The 23,575-nt window shown below is 44.9% G+C and overlaps 1 long non-coding RNA gene across 1 annotated transcript in view; it reads right to left on the reverse strand.

Annotated features, from left to right (window-relative positions):
* Nucleotides 1-4,740: 4,740 nt before the first annotated feature.
* LOC123780123 (uncharacterized) overlaps nt 4,741-23,575 on the reverse strand; it is a 105,612-nt gene continuing 86,777 nt past the window's right edge. The window contains exons 6-9 of the long non-coding RNA XR_015723002.1: nt 11,283-11,345; nt 5,840-5,892; nt 5,407-5,431; nt 4,741-4,814 (exon numbers count right to left, since the gene is read on the reverse strand). This is a non-coding gene — a long non-coding RNA (uncharacterized LOC123780123). The remainder of the gene's footprint in view (nt 4,815-5,406; nt 5,432-5,839; nt 5,893-11,282; nt 11,346-23,575) is intronic.

Here is a 23,575-nt window from a genome sequence, read left to right on the forward strand (position 1 = left end):
TTTGGTGTCGCCAATGCTAAATGTCCTCTCGAATCAGCTAACGGTTGGCAGAGACAACCACTCAACGCTCTCCCCACCAGGGAAGTTCCATATGTAGAATCTCAAAAGTATATATAGCTTTTTACATAAAATCTGTATATAAAAATAATTTCATTTCCATATACAAGCAGTTGACATTAGGAAAATGATTTTTGTTTTAGTATTATGTTCAATTCGCCAACACAGTGTATACTGTCTGAATTTCATCTGAATTTGATTGGAAAGAAACCCAGAAAGCAACATTTGTTCCTCGGGGATAGACAGGCGAGCTCACCTTGTCAGGAGGCAGGCCCTCCTCCTCTGGGATCCTCTGATACAGCCAGGACCAGACAGCGCCATCATCAGTCACATCTAGAAGGACACAGAGCACCTGTCAGCGTATTGGTGGTGCTGCTCAAGAATGATGCGGGGAGGGGAGCCTGGGAGGCTCAGTCGGTGAACCATCTGCCTTCAGCTCAAGTCAGGACCGCAGGGTCCTGGGATCGAGTCCCGGATGGGGCTTCTGCTCAGCAAGGGTCTGCTTTTCTCTCTCCCTCTGCCCCTCTCACCTGTTTGTGCTCTCACTCACTCTCTCTCAAATAAATAAAATCTTAAAAAAAAAAAAAAGAATGCCTCGAAGAGTATTGCTCACTATGAATGGGGTTAGAGCATATGGAGGCATTTGGTTCCCAGGCATGGGCTGAACGCCGCCACTGGGCCTCCTGCGCTAATAGGGATAAAATATGTGCCCTGTAATGAGATTTCTTTATCTCATCTTGTCTTTTATTCTCTTCTTTCTTTCTTTCTTTCTTTCTTTCTTTCTTTCTTTCTTTCTTTCTTTCTTTCTTTCTTTTTCTTTTTTTTTTTTTTTTTTTTGAGAATGTGGACAATGGGAATTGTGCAGTGGCAGTGGGATACACCTCCTGGAGACATATGCAATCTCTCTCTCACTCTTTCCATCTCTCCCTCTCCCTCTCTGCATCTCTCTGTCTGTGTCTGTCTCTCCCTGTCTCCCACACAAAATCACACACTCACAATCACACCACATAGAGCCACAAAAGAAACCCCAACCCCAAGCCTCATGAACACACACCCACACCACACACAGGGAATACAATGGCTTCCTAGGACTGTAGACACATGGACACATTTTTTCACCTGGGAAATCTCTGGTGCCCCACACCCCCACAACCCAATCAGGGCGGCTCGCCAGACTGAGGATTGCAAAGATGCCCCACCTGCATTAACATCTAGAGTTTTATCTCAGGAAGAGGCTGATTCCAGAATACGTACCGCTCTCGCTGGTGATGGTTGAAGGTGTCACCTGCAGGTACAGAAAAGAGGACACCGTGAGGCTCAGGTCATGCTACACACTGTCTGTCTGCATGAGCTTTATTTCCCTCAATGACTTTAGGAACCCAGATGGAACACAGTGGTTGAGTCCAATGACCCCAAAGTAAGTGAACTGGGGATGCCTTAGGAAGTTGTTTTTCCTGGGGGACATGTCTGTCCAGTCCATTCAGGACGGTGACTACAAAATGCTTCATCCAAGCAGGAGAAAGTGTTACTGAGGGACAGGATCCTACCACAGCGTTTAGAACCACGTTTGGTGTCGCCAATGCTAAATGTCCTCGCGAATCAGCTAACGGTTGGCAGAGACAACCACTCAACGCTCTCCCCACCAGGGAAGTTCCATATGTAGAATCTCAAAAGTACATATAGCTTTTTACATAAAATCTGTATATAAAAATAATTTCATTTCCATATACAAGCAGTTGACATTAGGAAAATGATTTTTGTTTTAGTATTATGTTCAATTCGCCAACACAGAATATACTGTCTGAATTTCATCTGAATTTGATTGGAAAGAAACCAAGAAAGCAACATCTGTTCCTCGGACAAAGAACTTCTAGCTCACCAAGGCGAGAGGTGTGCCTCCGGCGCTGTCTCCTTTGATGGGATCCAGGGCTTCCTCCAAGGCATCTAGGACACAGAGTACCCGTCAGCACATTCCTCTTGTTGCCCAAGAATATTCATGGACTGTTGCTTGATATGGACACGAGGCTGGGGTGTATGGAGCCAGCTGGTTTCCAAGCATGGACTGAAGTGCCCCTGCTGGGCCACCCACTGCAGTAAGGCTCTAAAGTGCGCAGTGTGATGACATGGCTTTGGAGAAGGGTGACATCATGCAGTATCTGTCTGACATATCTCCTGGAGAAACACCATTCTCTCGCTTTCTCCCCCTCTCTGTCTCTCTTTCTCGGTCATCGCTCTCTTTGTCTTTGTCTGTCTGTCTATGTCTCTCTGTCTTTCTGTCTTTGTTCTTCTCTCTCTCTCTCACACACACACTCACAATCACACCACATAGAGCCACAAAAGACACCCCAAGCCCAAGCCTCACGCACACACACCCACACCACACACAGGGAATACAATGGCTTCCTAGGACTGTAGACACATGGACACACTTTTTCACCTGGGAAATCTCCTGTCCACCACACCCCCACAACCCAATCAGGGCGGCTCGCCAGACTGAGGATGGCAAGGATGCCCCACCTGCATTAACATCTAGTGTTTTGTCTCAGGAAGAGGCTGATTCCAGAATACGTACCGCATTCACCAGATGCTCCTGTCCCCTGCAGGTACAGAAAAGAGGACACCGTGAGGCTCAGGTCATGCTACACACTATCTGTCTGCATGAGCTTTATTTCCCTCAATGACTTTAGGAACCCAGATGGAACACAGTGGTTGAGTCCAACGACCCCAAAGTAAGTGAACTGGGGATGCCTTAGGAAGTTGTTTTTCCTGGGGGACATGTCTGTCCAGTCCATTCAGGACGGTGACTACAAAATGCTTCATCCAAGCAGGAGAAAGTGTTGCTGAGGGACAGGATCCTACCACAGCGTTTAGAACCACGTTTGGTGTCGCCAATGCTAAATGTCCTCTCGAATCAGCTAACGGTTGGCAGAGACAACCACTCAACGCTCTCCCCACCAGGGAAGTTCCATATGTAGAATCTCAAAAGTATATATAGCTTTTTACATAAAATCTGTATATAAAAATAATTTCATTTCCATATACAAGCAGTTGACATTAGGAAAATGATTTTTGTTTTAGTATTATGTTCAATTCGCCAACACAGTGTATACTGTCTGAATTTCATCTGAATTTGATTGGAAAGAAACCCAGAAAGCAACATTCGTTCCTCGGGGATAGACAGGCGAGCTCACCTTGTCAGGAGGCAGGCCCTCCTCCTCTGGGATCCTCTGATACAGCCAGGACCAGACAGCGCCATCATCAGTCACATCTAGAAGGACACAGAGCACCTGTCAGCGTATTGGTGGTGCTGCTCAAGAATGATGCGGGGAGGGGAGCCTGGGTGGCTCAGTCGGTGAACCATCTGCCTTCAGCTCAAGTCAGGACCGCAGGGTCCTGGGATCGAGTCCCGGATGGGGCTTCTGCTCAGCAAGGGTCTGCTTTTCTCTCTCCCTCTGCCCCTCTCACCTGTTTGTGCTCTCACTCACTCTCTCTCAAATAAATAAAAGCTTAAAAAAAAAAAAGAATGCCTCGAAGAGTATTGCTCACTATGAATGGGGTTAGAGCATATGGAGGCATTTGGTTCCCAGGCATGGGCTGAACGCCGCCACTGGGCCTCCTGCGCTAATAGGGATAAAATATGTGCCCTGTAATGAGATTTCTTTATCTCATCTTGTCTTTTATTCTCTTTTCTTTTCTTTTCTTTTCTTTCTTTCTTTCTTTCTTTCTTTCTTTCTTTCTTTCTCTTTTTTTTTTTTTTTTTGAGAATGTGGACAATGGGAATTGTGCAGTGACAGTAGGATACACCTCCTGGAGACATATGCAATCTCTCTCTCACTCTTTCCATCTCTCCCTCTCCCTCTCTGCATCTCTCTGTCTGTGTCTGTCTCTCCCTGTCTCCCACACAAAATCACACACTCACAATCACACCACATAGAGCCACAAAAGAAACCCCAACCCCAAGCCTCATGAACACACACCCACACCACACACAGGGAATACAATGGCTTCCTAGGACTGTAGACACATGGACACATTTTTTCACCTGGGAAATCTCTGGTGCCCCACACCCCCACAACCCAATCAGGGCGGCTCGCCAGACTGAGGATTGCAAAGATGCCCCACCTGCACTAACATCTAGAGTTTTATCTCAGGAAGAGGCTGATTCCAGAATACGTACCGCTCTCGCTGGTGATGGTTGAAGGTGTCACCTGCAGGTACAGAAAAGAGGACACCGTGAGGCTCAGGTCATGCTACACACTGTCTGTCTGCATGAGCTTTATTTCCCTCAATGACTTTAGGAACCCAGATGGAACACAGTGGTTGAGTCCAATGACCCCAAAGTAAGTGAACTGGGGATGCCTTAGGAAGTTGTTTTTCCTGGGGGACATGTCTGTCCAGTCCATTCAGGACGGTGACTACAAAATGCTTCATCCAAGCAGGAGAAAGTGTTACTGAGGGACAGGATCCTACCACAGTGTTTAGAACCATGTTTGGTGTCGCCAATGGTAAATGTCCTCTCAAATCAGCTAACGGTTGGCAGAGACAACCACTCAATGCTCTCCGAAAAAGGAAAATTGTATGAGATCTATATGTATAATCTCAAATATACATTGTCTGATTTTCATCTGAATTTGATTGGAAAGAAACCAAGAAAGCGACATCTGTTCCTCGGACAAAGAACTTCTAGCTCACCAAGGCGAGAGGTGTGCCTCCGGCGCTGTCTCCTTTGATGGGATCGATGTCTTCCTCCAAGGCATCTAGGACACAGATTACCCGTCAGCACATTCCTCTTGTTGCCCAAGAATATTCATGGAATGTTGCTTGATATGGACATGAGGCTGGGGTGTATGGAGCCAGCTGGTTTCCAAGCATGGACTGAAGTGCCCCTGCTGGGCCACCCACTGCAGTAAGGCTCTAAAGTGCGCAGTGTGATGACATGGCTTTGGAGAAGGGTGACATCATGCAGTATCTGTCTGACATATCTCCTGGAGTAACACCTTTCTCTCTCTCTCTTTCTGTCTTCTCTCTGTCTCTGTCTTTGTCTTTCTCTTGCTCTCTCACACACACACACACACACACACAATCACACTACACAAGACACCTAACCTCCAAGCCTCATGCACACACACCCACACCACCCAGGGAGAATGCCTTGGTTTCCTAGGACTGGAGACACATGCACATAGTTTCTCACCTGGAGTCTGCTTTTCCCCACACTCCCAAGCCTCAGTCCTACCAGGAACCTGGAATCAGATGGCTCTCCAGACTGAGGACAGTGAGGACATCCCCCCAACCTGCCTTACCATCTAGAGTTTTTCCTCAGCAAGGGACTGATTCCAGAATACGTACCACCTCCACATGGTTCTGGGGCCACCTGAATTTACAGAAAAGAACACACCCTGAGAGTCAGGTCATATGCATACTGTGTCATCAACGGTTCTCTTGGTGACTATTGAAAACCAAATGAGAAACAGCAGGAAAGACAAAGGCCCGGAAAGGAAGCACAGTGTGCACCCGTGGAAAAGGCATGAGCTTTTCCTGGGGGATGGATCTTTCAAATTCCCTGAAGCACAATTACAAAACTCTTAATTCAGGGAGGAAAAACCGCTTCTGAGTAAAAGGTCCCCTACCACAGTTTACAACCTCCCCTCCCAACACCCCAAGAAAATGGTACCTCACGTCTAAAAACTACACTGTCATGTTGTCATAGCTGAACTCACTTCAAAAAGATGAAACTCAAGTAAGAAACATTTCTTTCTCAGGCAAAGACAGCCAAGCTTACCCTCGATGTGTTGGGCCATGGTGGTTTCTTGCCAAGGTCCTCCTTGGTTGACTCTGAAAGGACACAGAGTACGTGTCAGTCCATTGTTGGTCCTACTCGGGAATTACTCTATGATCACTGTTGATAGGGACACGGGACAAGACTGTATGGGAGTGACTGGCTAAGAAGCATGGGCTGAGCTGCTGCTGGGCCATTCTCCTTGGTGGGTGAGGAAAAGCAAACAAGAGGATGAGAAAACGAAGGAGAAACAGACCTTTGACTTTCTAGCTTAAGGCAACCTGGTCGATGTGAGTCAGTTAGTCTACAAAGAGGTCGCCTGGTTGCACACTGTGGTGTCGTGAGGGAGCCCCACCCCTCCCTCTGCCCGTAGCAAAGTCTCTCTAATTGTTCTGCCAGGACGAAGCTCCTCCAACTGGCCATCTGAACAGGAGACAGACTACAGGACACAGAGTACCTTCCCGCCACGGTGCTCTATCTCATGAATGACTCAGAGAGCTCTGCTTGACTTGAACGACAGAACAGTGGAGATGGATGTGGTTGGTTAAACAGCATGCAGTTGCCAATGGCAAGATTTGATTCCTTCTGGTGGTTGAGTAATTTACAGTGTATCTATATTACAAACTGAGGGCTGCTGAAGGGGGGGTTGGTGAGGGATGTGGTTGGTTTAACAGCATGCACTTGCCAATGACAAGATTTGAGTCCTTCAACAGTTGAGTAATATTCCCATATATCTAGAGAACACACTGAGGCTGCTGAAGTGGGGGGATGGGGTAATTGGGTGATGGGCCTTAAGGAGGGCACTTGATGGAATGACAACTGGCTGTTACCGCAACAGATGAACCACTAAGTTCTACCCCTGAAACTACTAATACAGTATATGTTACCTAATTTGAATTTACATTAAAAAAGAAAAGCCTGCAGTTGGCTATTGGTGAGCCCCCTTCTTCATGGAAGGAGATGCAGAGAAGAGAAGCAGCAAAGAAGGGAGAAACAGAGTCCTGGCTTTGCCATTGAAGGCAAAGGTACACCTGAAACGAACGGAATATGGTGTGTCAGCTCAACTACTTCCATTAAAAAATAATAATGATGAAAAATAAAGACACCCTAAAGACAGAAGATAGTCCAAAAATTTAAAAATATGAAATAAATAAAAATAACATCATTAATCTTATGGTATTTCCCCATCCAGTGTGTGTCTCATGTATGTGTTCACTGAGTCGGGTGGCTCTCCGTGCTAGCAGTAGTCATCCACTAATGGGATGGTCCTTTACAGTGGGAGGCCTGGGTTCCTCCCGATGTCCTCTACCTCAGCTCTGTAAGAGAGGTGCAGGAAAAAGAGAGGACCCTGGCTTAGTAACCAAATGTTACTTGGAGTTCTTATTTGTCCTTGTTGCTTGGGTGTGTCATTGCCAGCACTGGAGGCTTTCTGGGGCTCAGGGGGATCATGCAATCAAAGAGCACTAAACTATCTCTTGATTCTCATTTGGGGCCAGCCGCTGAGAAGTGACCCAACACAGAGAGATTTACCACGTTTTTCAATGTTGTGCCTCCCAGTCTCAAAATCTGTGAGCTGGACAGACAGTTTGGACCTTCTGTGTGCTTTTCACACTAAGGGCTATGCCCAAGTCTGCCCTCCATGTGACCACTGAGGCCACCTCATAATGGTAGACAGTACTTGGGATCTCTGTAGACTCATGCAGCTCAGATATATACACAGGCCTTGGAAAGATCCTGCATGGTTTCTGTTGAACCCATGGCTCAGAGCTATGCTTGTCAGTGTGGGAAGTGCAGTTCAGTATCTCAGAGTAGCAGCATGGGCCCAGCCATCTGGGTGCACATTTTGGCATTTCCACTTAAGAGCTTGTGTGCTTGGGTGCATTCAGCTCTGTGCCTCAGTTTCTCCATCTGAATACTGCCCTTAGCAAGCAAAGTACTGCATTGGTGGTGAGGGTTGAATGGTTAGTGTAAGTAAAGCATGCCATGGAAATGCTCAGGAAGGTTCCTTGGAGGTGAAATGTCTCATCTGAGATGCCATAACTCCACAGAACTCAGAGCTGCAGTCAAACTCTGCTGTCCAAGCTCCCAGGCCAGTGCTTTCCCCATGACGCACACCTGCTTTGTCTAAAAAGGACTCCTTTATGTTAAGCCAGACCCGGTGTTTAAGGAGTCACATAAAGGTCTCAGAAATGCTTTTTCTGACTGCCTGAGGACACACTAAGTGGCCATTTCCCAAAATAATGTGCATGATGCTTCCAGAATGAATTAGTTGCCTGACCTGACAGCTATCTGGTCCAACACGACGAACACCAGTTGACTGGTGGGAGAGAGCTTATGTACCTAACATACTCGTGTTCTACAACATGTGAAACTCTATCATCTTGTGAGATTTCCTCCTCCTACATGTGAGCACCTCAAGCTAAGACCTGTTGCCCAGCCATGCGAGAGACCAGAGCTTCGCCTTTGCACAGCACGCTGGATGCAGACTCAGGGGACCTGACCTGTGCATTACCTCACAACCACATGAATAGAGGCTCGTGCTTTTCTAAAGCTGGAGCTCTATGTGCACAAGGATGCAATTGTCTACATACAGAAATTCATATGTCTCTTCATCTCAAAACGTTACCTTTTCTTTTTTCTATGTTACTAACTCCCTATGTATATGCGTATCTATCCATCTCTGTCAATGGGTTTCTTGGTCTGTCATTGTGTGTGAAAGGCTGGATACTCAATGGATATATGTAAAAACACATATATTCTCTATTTTCACTAGTCCATACCTCTGGGAGGGTAACACGTTGAGTGAAAGCATATGGCTGATATTTCTGTAAACCTCTAACTTAGAATAACAGCCAATGTAAAAGGTGGAACGTCAAAGAAAACGTGTGTTTTGCTACGTAAGCTGACATCTAGACACAGGCTTCTCGGCTGTTTTTGGAGACCTGGTTATATGAATGGAAGCAGCGTGTGCCCAAATATCTTGAAGTCAAGACACATTTCAGGAGAAGGGAGTTGAAGGCACATGAAGACAAAAGTAGAGGGCTCCACATGCAAGGACCATGGCAATCACTGTCCACCCTACGAACAAGAAAAAGCCTGAAGACACTGAAAAATCAACCACTCTCGGATCCATGGAGAGGGGAGGACACAGGACAAACCATGGCCCTGAGGAGACAGGAAAGGGAACACAGGGAATCCAGGTTCCCTGGAGCACAGACTCTCTAGCAGAATATACTGTTTCTCCAGCTCACCTGGAACATTCAGCAAGAGACCACATGCTGGGCCATAAAACACACCCCAACACATCTCAAAGAGTAGAAGCAATACAACAGCTGCTCTCAGACCTCTATGAAATTAAACTAGAGCTCAACCACAGCAAGAAATCTTGGGAAATCCCCAAATAGCTGGAAATTTTTAAAAAATGGTCAAAGAGGAAGTTTCACGAGAAGCTTGAAAAGATTTTGAACTAAACGAAATGAAAATATACGTTGACAAAAATGTATGCAAAGGCAGTGCTTGGGAGAATTTATACTACTGAATGTCATCGTGTTGGAAAGTAAGAAAGATTCAAAGTGAATAGGCTTCCTCCTTAGAAAACAAGGCAAAAAAGAGTCATGTCATATAAAGCAAGTAAGAGAAAAAAAATCCTATAATGAAATGGAACACAAAAAACTCTCAGACAAAATCAACCAAACCAAGACAAAAGCTGGTTCTTTGTAAATATCAGTAAAATGGATAAAGCTCTAGCCTGACTAACCATGAAGAAAGAGGGAAGACACACATTAACAACAGATGAAAGAGGAGACGTCACGTTGAAAGGATTCTAAAGGAATACATGAAAAAATTCTAGGATTCCTGAAAGGAAAGAGGCCAATTCCTTCAAAGTCACAAAACTACCAAAACCCACTGAAAGGAAATAGATGATCTGAACAGGCAGGTATCAAAAACATTTAACCGATAGTTAATACATTTCCCAGAAAGGAAGAGCCGGCCCCAGATGGTTTGACTGGTGAATCCTATCAAATCTTACAAAGCAAAACACAGTCTTGCTGTGTCATCTAGCCATCTCACTCCTAGGTATTTACCCGGTTGAGTTGAAAAATGTGTCCGCATGAAAACTGGCCCAGGAGTGCTTCTATCGGCTTGATTTATGAACACCAAATCTAGAGGCGACTAAGCTGTCCTACACTAGGTGAACGGAGAAACAACCGGCAATACACCCTTACGATGCAATACGATTTGGTAATAAACAGAGCTGAGCTACCGGAGCGCATAGCTGGCTCACTCAGTTAAGCATCCAACTCTTGATTTGGGCTCAGGTCATGATCTCAGGGACATGATATCCAGCCCCACGTCAGACGGGTTCCCTGCTGAGCATGGAGGCTGCTGAAGATTCTCTCTCCCTCTTCCTCCGCCCCTCCCCACACACTTTCACTCTCTCTCTCAAACAATAATAAAAAGAAGATTAAAAAAAATAATTGAGCAATCAAGTCACAAAAAGACATCGACGAATGTGAACTGTATAGATAAAAGTGAAAGAAGTCAGTCTGGAAAAGCAACATGCTTTACGGTTCCAACTAGATGACATTCTGGAGAAAAGAAAGCTATAGAGATGACAAAAGGTCAACGGTTGTTAAGATTTCTAGAGAAAGGGCAAAGGCATGAATAGGTTAAACACAGGATTTTCAAGGCAGTGAAGTTACTCTGTACATGGTGGATACACGACTTTACACATTTGTCAAAACCCATACTCCTGCACAACACAGAGCAGACCTTCCTAGCGATGCTGGCCTTCAATGAGTATTAATATCGCTACGCTGGTTTGTGATTCGTGACATGTGTTCCACACTGATGAAGCTTTTAAGGATTGTGGAAATTGTGCGCCAAGGGATAAGGATGATAGGGAAACTTTTTATATTATCTGCTCAATTATTATCTTAATCTAAACCTATTTGAAGTAATAACGTCTATTCATTAAAAATAATAAACGATCTATTTTTCCTAATATTTAATAACAGACTAATGTCCATTCCTTAGCTTCACTATACCTACCATGAAATGTGAACAGACTTGAGTTGCAAATGCCATTTGACTACTGTGGTTATAAACTGATGAGTGACCAGCTAAATTAAAATTGTCACACGTGAAACAAAAATAATATGGCTTGGCATTTTTGTCTTAAGTATGGGACACTGAAAACTAGTGTAATGATTCTTCTTCTTCTTTTTTCTTTTAGAGACAAAGAGAGAGTGTGAGCAGAGGAGGGGCATAGGGAAAGGGAGAGAGAATCTGAAGCAGGCTCCATACCCAGCATGGAGCCCAACATGGGGCTCAATCTCATGACCCTGACATCATGACCTGGGCCAAAATCAAGAGTTGGACACCACCCAGGTGCCCCTAGAATAATTATTCTTGAATCAACTTAATGAATGAATTTCCACGGTACCTTCGACAGAGTCAGAAGTGGGGTGAACCTTCGGCTTTATTCTCCTGGCCAGCTTCCGGAGACCTAGAGAAAATATGGATGTTTTCTTCACTTTTGTTTTTTGTTTTCTCAGAGACCATGGGAAATGCATGACAACAGAAAGAGCTGTTGACATCTTGCTATCAGAAGACCATAGGAAAAGGAGTGATAAGTTCATCAGAGTACAAACTTTTGATCCCATGGTTCATCATTTGCCTAGCAAAGCCACCTGAGTCAGAGAGGGCTTTAGGAAGGTCTTAGGGTTCATATAGCCTTCAAATACCCCACAGAGAATGTAAACTGATGCAGTCACTATGAAAACACAATATGGGACTTCATCAAAAAAATTCACAAAAGAACTACCATTACACCCAGCAATCCCACTCTTGGATAAGAAATCCATTTGAATTCAAGTCTAGATTTCAGAGAAATATCTGCCCATGTTCGGCAGCACTATTTACCAAAGCCAAGCTATAGAGACAACTTAATGTTGAGTGGGGGAGCCGGGACAGGAATGGAGTTGGTTCCTTGGGGAGAGAGGCCCCAGAACACCTGACACCTGCCCAGACACCTGAGATCAAGCCCTGCAACCCTGAACCAGGGCTCCCTCATCTCTTTCTCATATCCTCCAGCCCCGAGTTGTCTGTGGGAGACAGTGGATGCCCTGGGGGAGGTGCCTGAGCCAACAGCAAAGTCCAAATCCTAGCTCACCTTCGCACATCTAGGTTTCAACCCCTGACCCAGAACACAGTGCAGATGCCCCTTGACAAGCCCCTCTGAAGGGCCAGGGGAAGCCCAACTGTGGCCATCCTCCCACAGCATTCACCCTACTAGCTGTCTGACGTGGAGCCTTCCCCGGGACCAGTTGAGCACCCTCAGGGACCAGTGGGCTGCGGGGCTCCCAAGCTGATTCAGAACCCAGAACTTTCCAAACTAATTGTCACATGACAGCTCTACCAAGAATTAGCTTCCCTTCAACTGACCAACCCTGGCTGAGCAGTTCCTGTGAATTAACTGGAAAAATGGCCACCTGGGCTAGTGCTTTGCTGGTTTAATAAATTAAGCCTATGAACCTCTAGTATCTCACTGGTATTGATCTAAGTAAGTCTCCAAACTGCCTGGGCTAAGGCCTGGCTAAGAGTGAACTGGGACTGCACTGGCTCTGAATGGGCACCTTCCCTGTTCCTTCCTTCCTCCCCCAGATCCAGTCTTTATAGACTCCTCATCCTTCTCTAAACCCTGCAGTGGCAGGGGACCAAGCCCCACCTCCTTTGAGAGGGACCCCTCAGGGGCGCCTGTGTGGCTCAGTGGGTCACGCGTCTGTCCTGGCTCAGGTCATGATCTCAGGGTCCTGGGATCGAGCCGGGCCTCTGTTTCTGCACTCAGCTTGGTGCCTGCTTGTCCCTCTTCTCCTCCCCCACCCCACATCCCCCTTACTCACCGCTTCTGCTCTCTCATTCTCTCTCAAATAAAATCTTTTTTTAAAAAATCAGGGAATATGCAAAGGACACATAGAGAGGGACCCTTCCATACCCACACCCTGGAGAAGCTCCCCCATCACGACTCTCCGTAAGGATCACCCAGACCTGCTTTTGCATTTGAATCTATCATCTGCTGTATACTATTTTGCACGTGATAATAAGCAACCTTTTATTGAGAGACTTAGATTCAGATCTAAGCACGACTTTCTGTTGCATTTCATCTCACATCCTTTGTGAGGAAGCTCATCAATTGTTGACGATTTGTCAATAATGAAGTTCTATCATTGAAAACCAAGCACCATTATTCATTTGATGCTGTTTGACTTCTAGTCTTGCTTTGCAAGGCTATGTGTATATAGTCATGAAGCATGGCCTCTCTCCATGCTTGCACTTACTAGCCAACAATGGGCGAGCTCCGGAAGGAGCAAAGGCCCCCACTGGAGCATGGACACTCCCTGGCCTAGCTGGACAAGCGCGTCCAAACAAGGATGATGGACAGCAAGCTGTTACGAGTGTTTGAGTTCTTGTTGGTCACTGTCCCTAAAGTGTGTAGTTCATGGCATTCAAGCATTTTTTTAGGGCTCATGGGGAGAATGTTATCAAATCTACAACACTATGTCCCTGATTCCTTTCTCTCTGTTTTTAAAATAGGCTCCATGCCCAACATGGGGACTGAACTCACGACCCTGAGATCAAGAGTCAAATGCTCCACTGGCGGAGCCAGCCAGGCACCGCTCAGCATGCTCCCTATTCTTATTCTATTTGTGCCATGCCCTGAAGAGTGACCATGCCATGACACTGATTGGCCAGGCACTGAGCAGCTCTGGACAGAAGGTTAATCATGAACTGGTTCTTTGAGTCTTATTTTTCCTTGTCCCAGCAGTGTCCCTAAGGTCACAGGATGTCGGCATGACTAGGGCTTACTCATACTGACAATGCCATCAAACACCATGAAAGGGTCTCCTCCATTCTGACCAGATTGAGGTCAGGTGCTGAGGAGTAGCCCAGTGTTCAAACAGAGTTTGACTGGCTTGTCCTAAATGGTGCCTCCAAACCCTCAGAATCTTTGAACTGAACACAATCATGGCTTCAAACGGACCAGGCTTTCTACGTCCTTTTCAGATGAATGACTATGGCAAGATCTGGACATCTATGGCTCAAGAGCTTCCCTGGGCTATGTGACCACCGAGGTGACCTCATAATGACAAACAGTGTTTGGGATTCCCCTTGGCTCAGGGAATTCCTGACATCCATGCAGATGCTAAAGCTTCTTTGCACAGTAACTACTGATCCCATGACTGAGTCATAAGTGCAGTTCGGTTCAGTAGTTAGAGCACGAGCACTGGACTGCAGGCCTGGGTTCACCTCCTGGCTCCTTTACTTAGAGGAGGTCACGAACCTTGTCACATTCATCTCTGTGCCTCCGTTCCTCCACCTGAGGAACAGGGAGAGGAAACAAATCATCGCATAAGTGTGTGATGAGCATTGAATGAATGAACACCTGTCACGTGGTCAGAAAGGTGAATTAGAGGGTCTAGATCTTGTCTGAGATCTCACAATTTCACAAGTTCCAGAGCTGGATTCAAATCTGGGAGTCTGAGTTCCCAGACCATTGCTCTGTGACACATAGCTGCTTTGCCTAAATACAAGCATTTTACCCCAACATGATTTCCTCTGGACAGAATCAGAGGCAAACAATGACAACAACAAAAAGCAAACGAGCAAATCTATTGCTGTCTCCCTGAATCCACTCTCTGGGGCCCTTGTCCACAAATATCCATGACTGTTCTCTAGAATGTTCCAGTTGCCTGTCTTAAGGTCAGCAGATCAAATGAGATGAATCCCAGTGTAAAGAAAAGGAGGGTCACTGTTACAAAGTCTTGTGTTTTCAAACATGTGAAACAATGTCATCTTGCATTATTTATTCCTCACACAAATACAAGTGCCTCCAAACAAACTAGGAGTTCCTGAGACCCTTGTCAACTCATAGAAGAAAAAAAAAAAACATAGCTTAGCTTTTGGGAAGAGATCTGGATGAAAGTTCAGGAGAACTAAGAAACACATTACATCAAAACCACTTTAATGTAGACACGTTCTGTTTTCAAGCTACAATCCTATGTGCAAACGTATGCAATCATCTATATATACATATATACTTATATATATAATGCGTGTGTCTCTGCTCTTGTGTCTACATCACCTATTTTTCTTTGTGCATCACTAATAATCTGTGTACTTGCTTATCGATCACTCATTAACTCGATCCATTAACCAGTTACCCATCTTTCACCATACATTAAAGGCCGGCTATTCATTGCAGCACCGAGAAAAAAAGGTCATGCTATTGTCACCATACTTACGTCTGGGGCGCTGAATGGGACGGGTGGTAGCATACCATTGAAATCTCTAGAAAATGTCATTTTTGATAACACCCAAAGTTCTTAGAAATGGAAAGGTGTGTTTGGGGGTCATAAATTGAAACATAGACTCTCATATTCTGAGGATCTCTTTGGGGCAACTATTGATAGGAACGAACCCACATGTCCCCAAAATCCTGAAATCCATATCCCTTTGGGGATGAACGGTACAGAACAGACATTGTAAGACACTGATAAAACAATGATAAATGTCCTCCATATCAACCTTTCTGGGTTCACTCTAAATTTCAGAAATGCATAATGTGAATATAGAATTTAGGATGCTTAAAAAAACTTAAATGAACATAGACACTGCCGTATTTCCCCCCCTTGAGAACCTAGGGGTGACAAGTGAGGGGTGCAGGATATCATGGAAGTAGTCCATTGTTCTCCATGGAGGACAAAAACCAAGGCTGCTAGCTCAGTAGAACCACCAACAGTAGAAATCAAGGGATAAAACAAAACTATAAAACATGTGTAGATGAAATTGGGAGAGAGGAAATTTTCAACGATGAGAAAAATAGTTTGAGAAAGAGTGAACTGAGTCCTAGCAAACAGCATTCAGAAGATCATTAGGAACATACCATCACAGCAGGAACCACAGCAGGAACCACAGCAGGAACCACAGCAATTTCCCATTCTGAGTTGGAGCAGCAGAGCAAACACCAATCCCTAGGAATGGGTCAGCTCAAAGAGTCCCAGCTGGAAAGGACAGCAGAGGTGTGGCTCAAGTCACCATGGTGACAGTGTCATCATAGACCTTTCAGAGTCAATGCAGCTGCACAGCGGCCAACTTCTGGTGTCAACAGGGGCCTGCCTTCACAGACAAGGGGGGCATGGGAGAGTAAACGCTTTGTTTCGAAAGTTGAACCCCAGTCTCACACTTTCTCACTCTTTTTTTTTGAAAATAAAAGACATGAGGGGGGATGACCTGCCACCCCCCCAAAAGAGTCACTAGCCAAACTTCAGGGTGAAGAGGTTAAAGAAAAACAGATTGAGAATAAATAGAGGTCCCACTCTTGATTTAAAACACCATCCCCACCCATTCTATCCTCCAGTCACCAGACATGTCTAGAATATAGTTTAAAATGGGTCCCAGGTGAAATGAAGAGCAGTGTTCACAGAAATTCCATTCTTCAAATCATATTTCTCTAAGCATATACTAATGAAATTATGTCATTCTCTCACCGTCTATGCATACTACCTGATTTTTCTCTGTGTATAGCTGAGAGGACGTACTTAGTTACCTATCAACCTTTGTGAATTTCTTGGTCAGTATGTGTATGTAAAGCAGACTCTTTCCTGAATAATGAGGGGGGAAATATCACTGTATTTTCACCACTGCATTTCTGTAATAGTGAACGGGTTGAGGGCAATACATACAACTAGTACTTTTCTAAATGAAGTACTTTAAATACTCCCCAAAATGCAGGGTTCAGTGTGTGTTCTGGCTCATGGATGGGCACTCAATAGACACAGGATTTTGATCTGTTCATGAAAAGTAGCAATGGAAACGGAAGGAACCAGTTCCAAATATACATAAAGAAGGAAACCTTTTAGAACAAAGCCAAGTGCCATGGACTTAACCAAGGAACTACAATACATGCTAAACAAACAAACAACAAAAAAAACTGTATGTAGTCGGGGAACCTGGTGAATCCTTGGACTCTGAATTTTGGCTCGGGTCATGATCTCAGATTCGTGAGATCAAGCCCCAGAAAATAATGGCATAAAACAACCCCTTTACTTTGGTAAAGTACTATTTTGGTAAACCTGGTCACAAGGTTAGGAATTCATCCAGGACACAATGCTGACATTAGAAAATGAAAGGTTTCACATATCCACACCCAGGATGATCCCCACTAGGTAGAACTTGGGGTCCATGAAAAGAGCAGCCCTAGGCCCAGTGCCAATAAATAAACGAGGGCTTTCTAGTTCTCAAATCCACAATCCAGAATCCAAGTTTTGCAGGCAGTTGGAACTTCCTGAGTTAGTGAACAGATTCTTTGCAAACGCCCACATCTATTCTTTGCATGTTCCCCAGATCTACTTCCCAGTAGGGTGGCCAGAGGGCAACCAAGGGGAGTCCATGATGCCAGTTGTGTAGCTGAACCTCTCAGCACCTCTTTCAGATTCTATCTGAACCAAATGCCCACTTTGGATACTCCTCAGGGTAGCAGACATCATGAGGTTGTCATTGGGTGTATCTACATCTGAGGTCATACCCATTGGAGAGAAAAAACAAATTCAGCTACTGGTCAGAATGCAGAGCCTGGACATAGAAGAGGCCCACATATTCCTTTTTTTTTTTTTAAGATTTTATTTATTTATGTGACAGAGAGACAGCCAGTGAGAGAGGGAACACAGCAGGGGGAGTGGGAGAGGAAGAAGCAGGCTCCCAGTGGAGGAGCCTGATGTGGGACTCGATCCCGGCACGCTGGGATCACGCCCTGAGCCGAAGGCAGACGCTTTAACGACTGCGCTACCCAGGCGCCCCCCACATATTCCTTTTGCATTTCAGTGGCTTCTCTCTGCTCTTTCCACAGTCAATAAACCTTCCCACAGAAATCTGTCCTGAACATCGAACTCAGGACTCAATTAATGATGCCTATAAGAGAGACCTTGTCTCACAATCATTAAGCAGTGAATCAGTAAAAATGTTGTAAGGAGGGAAATAAACAAGACCAGACATAGGGGGCAGTATGATTTTTGAAGCCTTTGCTTTTTCTTTTGGACTCTGGGGTAGCCACATGCTTTTCCATATCAAAAGGTTAAGACACACATTAGTAGTATCATTTTTCCCCCACAAAGCCAGGAAAAAGGACGAGACTGTGCTACATGTCTTGTGAGGGAAATCAAGAGTCGAGGCAGGTGCTTTCCATAGGAAATAGATTCCACCTGAGGTCTGGCATGGCAGGGAGACCTTCCACAAGGGCACCAGTCAAGAGCCCAAAGGAGGTGGGGAAGCAACGGGAAAGGAAGAGTGTATGAGGCGATCGCTCCTCCAAAGAATAGATGTCTCACAAGAAACCGAGCTGTCCTGATAATGGACTCTGTCGGGTGGCTCACTTGTGTCCAAAGCAGGACTCAACCATCAGTCTTTATCAGAGACCTACCAGGTCACTCTACTCTGCACTTGGGACTGAGGGGCACAGGCCCATAAAATGCCCAAAGTCAGATAATTCCCACCTTTCGTGGGGAACCAACTGTGATATCACAATCTCTGAGTCGTTAGTGAGGAAGGGGGCAGTGGGGTCATTTCGGCATCCACGGCTTCACCTAGGGAATAGCTCTCAGCTAGGCTCCACATCTTTGATCTTGGAAACCAACTTCCCCTACTGCCAGTCGAACCTGACTCCATTCTTCCAAGAGACCACAGAGCACAGAGGACCCCCATGGGGGGGCTTTATGCAGTCAATTGGTGCAGTGGAGGGAGGAGATGTGTTCACGTTTCAAGTACACCTGTGTGCTCTATTTCCTGACACCAACCACAACCAACTCGCCACGTTCTACAACAATTCAATTCATACTCCACAGATTTCAGGGCTCAGTCCCACAAGTCTGTCCCCACTGCAGAGGCCAGTCACAAATGGGGTGTTCAAGCTACCCACACTTCTGCCCAACCACAAGGTCAGGTACTCCCTCAGACCCCCTCCTTAGGTTTGATAATTTCACTAGAATGACTTACATCCACAAGTGGATGGATAAAGAAGATGGGCTCCATGTATAAAAAGGAATATGACTCAGCCATTCGAAAGGATGAATTCTTACCACTTACATCGACCTGGACAGAACTGGAGTGTATTATACTGAGTGAAACACAGCAGTCAGAGAAAGACAAGTATATGGTTTCACTCATAGGTAGACTCTAAGAAACAGTGCAGAGGATCATAGGGGAATGGAGGGAAAACTGAACTGGAGGTCATCGGAGAGGGAGAAAAACCATGAGAGACATTTAAGTATATGAAACAAACTGAGGGTTGCTGGAGGTGAGGTGGGGGGGGATGAGGTATTGGGTGATGGGCATTAAGGGGGGTGCGTGATGCGATGAGCACTGGGGGTATACGCAAATGATATATTATTGAACACTAGATCTGAAACTAACAATGTACTATATGCTGTCTAATTGAATTTAAATTTTAAAAAAGGAAAAAACAATTATAAATACACTGTAATAAAAGTTATATGAATGAAGGGGAAAAAGATCGACTCAGAAGTCAGGAAAGCACTTTACTTACATCGACCAGTTTATTATAAAGAATACAACTCAGGAAACGCCCAATGGAAGAGATGCGTGGAGCAAGGAAGGTCTAAAGGGGGTGGGGAGTGGCGGAGAGCTTCCACGCCTTCTCTGGGGGAAAATCACTTTTCCAGAATATTAATGTGTTCACCAACGTCTTGTTCAAGACTTTTTATAACCCAATCTTCAGCCCCCTCCCCTCACAGATGGCCAGTGGCTGGGGCTGAAATTTCCAATCCTTGACTCCCAGTTTGGTCCTTCTGGTGACCAGCCCCACTGTGATGCCATTTCTGGGCCCCACCCTATGTCAGCTATTTAGCCTAAACTCTGGAGAGGTCTGTTGGAGATTTTATGACTAACAAAAGTCTCTCCTATCCCTCAGGAAACTGCAAGGATTTTAGGAGTCCTGTGCCAGGAACCAGAAATTAATTAATTAATTAATTAATTAATTAATTAATTAATTAATTTTCCACAAAGCACTTCTCCAGAAAGGCTAGGCAGACAGGACATTGGCTTGCCTCTTCAAACTACTTCATGGTGGCTTCCCAGAGGGAGATCACCTGGACAGCTGAATGGCAGGATCATCTGTGATTTAAATGCTATTGTTTCCTGAAATCCTTTCATCCTTAAAGTGGAAATACCTAATGGGTCCTAAGTAAATGTCCTTTCTAGTGCTAACGAATGAACACACAAAATCAAGGGCACATGGTCCAAACCGAGAGAGATCTGAAATGCCGATTGGAAACCAAGTCTAGAATCCTCACTGGGCTTTGAGCTGAGACGGGAGAAGGATCCGAACTTAGGCGGATCCGCAGCTCTGCCTGCAGGTCCTGCCTGGCCCAGACACTAACCCAGAGCAGGGTTGAGTTCAAGGTGTCCTGACAGGGCAGAATTCTCCACCTTCTAGATCAGGGCTCTCTGATAAAAACCTAATGCAAGACACAGACATGGTTTCATGTTTTCTAATAAGCACACTGGAAACAAGAGAAATGAAAATGGTGAAGTAAATGTAAATGATGTTTTGGGTTTGGTTTTGTTTTTTAAGGAGGCTCCTGCCCAGTGTGGAGCCCAAGGCAGAGATTGAACACACAACCATCAAGACCTGAGCTGAGATCAAGAGATGGCATTTTAACCAACTGAGCCACCCAGGCACACTAAACAATGTATTTTTAATTCACTATCCCCCAAATGTTCACATTTCCACATGTGACACAAGAAAGGTGGCCACATTTCAAGGGCTCAAGAGCCACTCCGAGCTGGTGCTACCATATTGGACAGGGCAGACAGAGATCGTTTACATCATGGAATCCTATCGGCCAGTGCTGTTCAGGCTCCCTCAGGCTATACTGCACTTTGATTTACGAACATCCTGAAATAATCCACTTCTTCAGACTGAGTACTGAGACTCACATCTGTGCCAGGGATTCTCAAACCCAGAGTCAATGTGGGACAAAATTACGTACATGTTGCCAGGCATGGGTGGTAGTGGCTCAGTAACGGTTTAATCAACCTCATCTAAACTCTCCATCTTGCTCTCTCCTCAGCCACCCTCTGGAGAATGTGAGAAACCCATGAATGGAATGAATGATTATCAATCATTTTAATGAATGAAAATAAATTAATGTAGGGCTCCTCTCTACTCGCCTTGACTCCTGTTCTCCAGGCATTTACACGGTGATGAGGCTTCCATTGGCGTTCTCGCTCTCCCTGTATTCACATTCCGTCAATGTCTCTTCAGTCTGAGATTATTTTTACTCCATTAAGGGGTACATAATAGAATATTATACCCCGAGGGTGTATCTTCCCAGTTCTCTGGACACATTCTATTGGCTTCCAGTGGTCTCCAAGCAGGGAGTGCTTTGGCCCCCAGGGAACACTCGGCAATGTCTGGGTACATTGAAGGTTCCCAACTGTGGGGCGGGTGCTACTGGCATTTGGTGGGTAGAGGCCAGGGATGCTGCTCCACACGCTACCAGGCTCCCTGCAGCTCCCACAAGAGTTCCCTTGCCCCAAATGTCAACAGAGCCAAGGTTGAGAAGCCCTGTCTTAAGCCATGTCTGCTAACCCTCTTTAAGAAAAATGGGGGTTCCTAAGGGAGCCCCGCATTGGGCTCTGCATTCAACATGGAATCTGCTTGAGATTCTCCCTCTCCCTCTGCTCCTCCAACTCATGCTGTCTCTCTCTCTCTAAAATATACAAATAAATCATCTTAAAAAAAAGAATGAAAAATGGGGATTCCTCCTGATCTCTTTTAACCCAATATTAAATGGCCAATATCTATCTCTATGGAATTAGTCACAGACCCCACTGATGTAAAAAGGAATACACCTATTCTTATATTTCAATTTTTTCAAAGTAGCGGAAGTGTTTTGGGAAGTGTTCTCTCAAAGCTCACTCTCTGGACCCAGTCATTTCTCCCCAACTGTTTTTCTCCATGATTGCAAATATGTATTTTCAAGCATTGTTAGACAAACTGGAACGGGCCCCAGACCACCTGAAATTGGACAACAGCCTTTCCTTTTTGAAAATTTTGCAAGAGAGCATAATAGAAACGAGACATCTAAAGTTGCAGTAAATCATATCGTGTCTTTTATCCAAACTAAAATTCATATTCACAGAACAATTATTACTGATCAGCCATTTCACACCATTTTTCACCCCTTGTTAATGCTAATAAAGTGTATGACTTTTGAATCTGTGGTGGCTGACCAAAGTGTGACCCCACAGCATGTATAGCCTGTTAGAAGGCTGTGTGCCTCACAGTCAAATCCAACCACCATTTCTAAATATTGCAACTCATAAGTTTCATATTTGCTTTCTTTTGTTCACCACAAATTTGGATACATTTGAAAACGTCCAAGAATAATGAGAATTGTAGACTTTACTTCTGAGATGGGAAATTACAAATAATTTTCATAACATCTTCATATTTCCCTTTTTTTTAAAGATTTTATTTATTTATTTGACAGAGATAAAGACAGCCAGGGAGAGAGGGAACACAAGCAGGGGGAGTGGGAGAGGAGAAAGCACGCTCATAGCGCAGGAGCCTGATGTGGGGCTCGATCCCAAAACACCCTGAGCTGAAGGCAGACGCTTAACCGCTGTGTCACCCAGGGACCCCCATATTTCCCTTCTTGACATCATACCACAACTTAGGTAAATGGCCTTTGGTTTATTCTTTGCATAATGTCCAATTAAGTTTTCTCCCTTCAATTATGTTATATTGTTTTACAGTACTCCTAGATAAGCAGGAAAGTGTAGGGAGCATGAAAATCAAGAGATAATATAAGGGAAATCAGATTGATTTCAAGTTATAAAATTAAATTCTACATCAATCCAGTAATAACTACTTGTTGTCTACTTTTTGCTGGATATTCCTTGTAGTTGATATCCAAAATCAAGACCACAGACCCAGCTATTAAATTTGTCTCATTCAAAAAGAATTAAGACCACACCCATCCAAAAAGAAAAGAATAGTAACCAATTCTATTAGAAATGTTTATAAGTTGGGTACCTGGGTGCTTCAGTCAGATGGGCGTTGGATTCTTGGTTTCAGCTCAGGTCATGATCTCAGGGTCCTGGATTCCAGCCCTGTGTCAGTTCCACACTCAGGAAGGAGTATGTTCCTCTCTCTCTCTGCTCCTCTCCCTGTTTGTGAGTGCTCTCACTCTAAAATAAATAAATAAAATCTTTTTAAAAAGAGAGAAGGGAGAAAGAAGCAGCAGCATTTATAAGTTGTTCTGGGAGAGCAACATAAAGAAATGACTTGTCTTGGGACAAAAGGAAAGGTTCCTACAGGTAGAAATAATTGAGGGGAGACTGGATTTAGCCAAGTTTTGCCATGTCATTAAGGTTTAATGCGGTGCCTGGATAGCTTAGTCACTTCAATGTCTGATTCTCGATTTTGACTCGGGTCATGATCTCAGGGTGGTGCAGTCATTAAGTGTCTGCCTTCGGCTCAGGGTGTGATCCCAGAGGTCTGGGATCGAGCCCCCTATCAGGATCCTCCCCTGGGAGCCTGCTTCTTCCTCTCCCACTCCCCCTGCTTGTGTTCCCTCTCTCTCTGGCTGTCTCTTTCTCTGTCAAATAAATAAATAAAATCTTTAAAATAAAACAAAATAAAAAAAGATTCTCTCT

Source organism: Ursus americanus, chromosome 35 (assembly GCF_024610735.1).
Source record: "Ursus americanus isolate L20-20 chromosome 35, mUrsAme1.1.p, whole genome shotgun sequence".
Classification (NCBI taxonomy): Eukaryota; Metazoa; Chordata; class Mammalia; order Carnivora; family Ursidae; genus Ursus; species Ursus americanus.